The sequence below is a fragment of the Lolium perenne genome, chromosome 4 (genome assembly GCF_019359855.2).
Source record: "Lolium perenne isolate Kyuss_39 chromosome 4, Kyuss_2.0, whole genome shotgun sequence".
NCBI classification, from domain to species: Eukaryota; Viridiplantae; Streptophyta; class Magnoliopsida; order Poales; family Poaceae; genus Lolium; species Lolium perenne.
Genome location: NC_067247.2, coordinates 235,694,965 through 235,700,840, shown reverse-complemented (window position 1 = coordinate 235,700,840; position 5,876 = coordinate 235,694,965).

Sequence of the window (5,876 nt, the reverse complement as noted above, 5' to 3'; positions counted from 1 at the left end):
GGCACGGGTTTGGAAGATGTTGCACCGTTGTTCTTCCATAGCTTGAGGTTGAGTGGTTAGCACCCTTGTGACCACAAGTGAGGGACTTGGGTCATGCTCACATAAGAGAGGATCTTCTCCACTTTCTTGCTCATAAGCTTCTTCACTTTCCACGGTGGCTTGCACAAGGGCTTCGTATTCATCTTCATCTAGCGTCTTGATGTCACCATTCTCCATAGTGATCATAACCTTGGTGTTCTTGCACTCAAATGATTTGTGACCTTGGGTGCCACACTTGAAGCAAGTGACACTAGAGGGTCCCGTGGATGCCTTAGAGGAGGCGGTGGAGGAGACCGTTTGCTTCATGCGACTTTGGATAGTCGGTTTCTTGGATGTTGTGGATGACACGTCGGCCTTGGCACTTGTAGCATGAGGAGTTGATGTAGTAGGAGGAGTTGATGTAGCGAGCTTGGAGGAGAAATAGGTCTTGGCCTTGGAGTACTTGATGTCCTCAATCACTTGGCGCTCGGCCTTCGATGCTTGGTGGACCAACTCAACCATGTTGGAGTATGGTTGGAACTCGACTATCCTCTTGATGGGGTAATTGAGGCCATTGAAGAAACGAGCAATGGTTTGTTCCTCGGACTCTTGGATGTTGGCTCGCATCATAGTGAGCTCCATCTCCTTGTAGAACTCCTCAACGGTCTTGGTGCCTTGCTTCAACTTTTGGAGCTTGTTGAAGAGGTCGGTCATGTAGTGCGTTGGGACAAAGCGAGCATGCATCTCTTTCTTCATCTCTTCCCAAGTGTCAATAGGCGGTTCACCCTTTTCTTCCCTAAGAGTGAGGACTTGCTCCCACCAAGTGTTGGCGTAATCTTCAAACTCAAGTGATGCCATAGCCACTTTCTTGGCACCGGAGTAGTTGTGGATGCGGAATATCTTGTCAACCTTGAGTGCCCATGAGAGGTAGGCCTCGGCATCTTCTTCACCCTTGAACTTTGGCATTGTGAATTTGAGCCTTCCAAACATGTTTTCTTCATCCTCCAAGTTTCTTCTACGAGGAGGGGCGCCTTCATCTCCTGCGGCTAGAGGAGGAATAGGAGGTCTTCTACGGCCAACCATAGCATTGGGTTGGCGTTGGAGGTGCACACTTGCTTCACTTGGTTCACGGTGAGGGTGTGGTTGAAGATCTTGTCGCGGTTGTGGACGATGCTCAATGTTGGGTCTCTCATCTTGATCATGGTGTGGCTCTCCTCGTCCACGTTGGTCATGGCGAGGGTGGCGGCGGAGATCTCGCCGAGGTTGATGTTGTGGACCTTGGTCTTGGGGTTGGTCATCACGCCCATGGTGGGCATGGCGATCCGCTTGGTGATGATCTTGTTGTAGGCCTTGGTCTTGTGGAGGACGCTCATGTGGACGAGCATGGCGATGTATTTCTCCACGCCTCGAGTTGGAGCGAGAGTCTTCATGACGAGCATGTGGGCGATGAGGTCGATGATTGTCTTCATGCCTTGAGGAAGAGCTTGAGGTCGAAAGGCCACCATGAGAGTAGTAATCTTGTGGCGAGCTTGATGAAGAGGAAGTAGAGCGGTGTCGGCGATGGCGACCCAAGTTGGTGATGGCGCGCTCGAGGCTATCCATGCGCCGCTCCATGTTTGCATCATTAGCCGCCATTTGGCCATTCAAGTTGTCCGTAGCTTCACGAAGAAGAGCCAAGTCTTGGTTCACGGCGGAGAAGTTGTGAGCCACCTCATCGTATTGCTCATCGATGCGCGTCTCGAAGAGGGCTAGTTTCTCCTTGAACTCTTGTCGATGCGTCCATAGGTTGTGTTGAGTCACCAACCTCTCGGTGTTGCGAAGGACTTCATCATCCCTTGGGGTATCTCCATTCCTATCCATGATGGAAAGACAAGAACTATGTTGTGTATGTTAGTGGAAGGAGACTACCTCGCACTCTTACCAAGGTAAGATAGTATTGAGGCAATCCACCAAGTCAAGAGCAAGATCAAGTGTATCGGGACACACGCAAAACCACACGCAAAAGCTAGCAAATATGGTGTTAGGCGAGTGTTGTGGAAAGCCAAAAGACAAATCCAAGATCGAGTATGTTGTTAAAAGTGGGTAAGGTCCAAAAATCCAAATGTCAATGTGAAGATCACTATAAACACGGAAAAAGTTGTGGAACACACACACGAGATAAGCGGGGTTAGTGCGACCAAAAGTGAGCGGAAAAGTGTATGTATAAGTGCTCGGTGTCACACTAACACAAGGAGAGCCAAAGCTTCGGTTGCAAAGGAAGAGACAACAAGATTCACACGCGGCATCTCTTCTCGTATCTCTCTTTTGCTTAAAAGCTTTTTCTCTTTTGTATATGGTGGCACTTGCACTCGTTTGTATCTTTGGTGGCACTTGGACACTTTTGTATGTATGGATGTATGGATGTATGGATGTATGGATGTATGGTGCTACTCGCACTCTTTTTGTGTTTTTGGGGCTTTTTCGCGCATTATGTTAGCGTTAGCCTCGCTTTTGCTATCTTGCCACACGAGTGTTTGCTTGGATGCCGTACTCAACACGAGACACACACCTCACAATGCGGGGCCACGTGCAATGTCTCGCAACACTAGACAAGCAATGCTCGATGGGATAGATCGCAAAAGGAAGAGGGGTTACAAGGTGAAAGCTGCAAGTTATACCTGCAATGGTGGTGGTGGTGGTGGTGGTGGAGATCGCCGGAAGTCGAGCTCGAAGGAGGGCGCGAAGATGCGCCCGGTCTGGGGCTCGATTGGACCGGATCCTGGACCGGCCTGTCCGGTTGCCGCCCAGTCGACCGGGTTCTGGGCTGGCTCGGCCGGTCGTGGATCCGGTTGACCGGGTTCGCAACCGGGTTTCACGATTTGGAGCTTTCTCTCTCCTGTTCTTCCCCAAACCAAAACCAAAAGAGCAAATCGACGGGAAAACGATGGAATTGAAGGCTCAAAGTTGGGGAAATAGTAGATCAAGCACAACAACACCAGATCCACGGACCAAAACCACTCAAAACGCAACCAAATCACAGATCGGTCAAGAGGCAATTTGGGGCTATTTTTGGGGATTTTTTGGAAAATTTTCTAGAAACGAAATCGGGTGGGTGGAGGGTCAAATCTGTCAACACCCGGATTTTTAAGTCCGAATGCCTATTATGTCATACATCGCAATCCCAGGAATATTGTTGTTGCCAGGCATAATAGTTAAGTATCACAGTCATCATTCATTACAAACCATAAGTCTTACAAACTTGGAATCACATGATCCATATTACACGAATAGTTGATCTATCGATCAACGAACAAACACAAGTTCATAGTTCAACATAGAGGAAGCGTAAGATACAAGGACTCTCTAGTCCACAGGCCAACGCTTGACGTCGGAAGGCGCTTAGTTGTCGTAGGCGTCCTGCTGGTCATCTCCTCGTTCATCTTCATACTCTGGCCATTTGAATAGCCAGGGACAAAGCCGTGAGTACTTTAAGTACTCGCAAACTAATACTAATGTAAGTGCTGGACATTCTAGTATGGTTTGCTAAGCTCTAGTTTATTTGCATAAAGCTAGTTTTAGTTCACAAAGTTTGAGAAAAAGCTTATTCAAGTGCTAACTACCTCAAGTGGGAACATTAGTGTCATTCCCACCATTCAAGCGGTGATTTCAATTCAATTCACTACAAGTCATTTCACCATCCTCTTTCAACATCATTTTCAAAGATATGACATCGGAAACTGTATGGCCTTTCCAATCGTCCGTAACCGTGGACGCAGCTATTCGAATAGGTTTACACTCTGCAGAGGTTGCACACTTGTGCCTCAACATTTGATTTGATCCGTCGGGATTACCCCGAATCATCGTAACACAGTACGCGGATCATCAACCATAACCTTTCACTTACAAATCCTAGTATGAGCACCTCTCCCCATGAGCTTGGCCTCCCAGTGAAGACCAACTGTCAACCTAGGAACTGCACAGGGCTTGGCCGTACAATTCACCTCAACTTCACATCATTTCTCAACAATGGAGGCAGCCTCAAGCGTAACCCCTATGACGTGTGTTCAGAGGGAACCCATACTAAGACGCATAAACTTCCAGTTAAGCCCTACCCATAATCAGGTATTGTGGGGGTACTTAATAATTGGAAAGGTATCGCATTCAAACCAACATCATTGTTTATCAAAAATCACCATCTTCTCTTGGTCATATTCACCTTCAAAAATCATTCAATGGAATGTATCTTCATTCCAAGGTTTCAAATTCATTCCAAAGTCACATTGTTCCCATCTAGAGTAGGCAGGTTTTATTCCATTAGCACTAGCTCTAAATCATGAGGGGTGCTATCTTGCTTTGCTTGGAAGAGACTAACTTCACTACTCTAGTAACCAACTTGTACTTTGACCAAAGTTAACTATAGAAGTAACTCATTTAGAAAACAAGTAAAACTTATAAAGTAAAAGCTTGGGATAGGCTTATGTAAGAAAAGAGAAGAATCATGGTGCCTTTCCCCAAGGGGGCTTTGCACTTTGCAAGAATATTAGCTTGCCTTGGTAGTTCTCAAACTGTTCCTCCTCCTCCTCTTGGTAGAAACCTTCTTCTTCGGCGTACTCTTCGGTGCTACCGTCTAAATTTGAATACGAGTATAATTACTCACTAATTCAATGGCTATTCCACACATCACATATAAACACACAAACTATTCTATGCACACAAATAATCTACTTAGGGTGCATGGGTGGTGTTATTTGAATAGAATTCACTTCTTTGCTATTAATATGTAAATGGTAGTTTCCATAGGGTTCTTGAGAAATAATTTCCTCTCATTGAAATCTTCTTAAGATTTAATTTCTCCAACAATCATACATGAACTCATATTGACCTAAGTCAAATGTTCACCATCATCATTTGGAGAAATGATTTAAATGAGGTAGATCACCTCATATCATTTAATATCACTACATATGATTAAATCTCAAGTAATTCATATAAGAGAGTTTGGGACCAGGGGTCCAAACATCCCATGAATTCATGTGAGACAAGTTTAAATGAAGTATAAGACTCCACATAATTTACTTTAATAGTTTTGGACGATATCAACTAGTTAAACTAGTCAAATGATCCATTAATTAAACTATGGCATGATCATGCAAAGTGACCACACCATTTTATTGTATAAACAATTAGTGTAAGTCAAATGTGAGCTATTAGAGTTGGAAATAACTTAATATCTATTTTGGTTGATTTTTAATAATTATTTGAATAGGGAAAAGTCCCTGCCTTGTTATTTTTATCACATTAATTCTACAAAGCATCTGGTCATGGGACCAGTGGCATGTTGTAGATAATTTCTCTAGCTTTCCAACAATATAAGGTTCATTGAATTTGGTTTAGCCAATTTGAATCTATTGAATTTCAAAGTGGAGGCTGTATTCAAATTATTTGGAATTAATTAAACCAGTTTGAATTAAAAGGCCGGCGGGAAAAGCTAACTGGGCCCAAAGGTTTAAAAACGGCCCAAGGCCAGCCCAGCCACGGTCCAGTGCCGCGCGGGCTGCCTGACAGCGGGGGCCACCCGTCAGTGGGTGTTTAAACCCGAAACGGTATGGGCGAAGCTGGGGCGTAGGATTAGATCGAGATCTAACGGCCGTGGTTCATCGTCCCGCCGGCGAGAGGGGAGTTCACCGACGGCTCAGGTAGGGGGTCGGCGGGCTAACCAGTGCTCCAGCAAGGGATGGCAGTGTGCTTGGAGTAGATGTGGACGACGGCGAAGCGGCTGGTAGCAGTGGCGGAGCTCGAGGTGGTCTGGTTCACCGGCAATTGCTGCAGGGCTTCCGCGGCGGCGATCTTGCGATTGAGCTTGCTCTGGCGAGGATTCG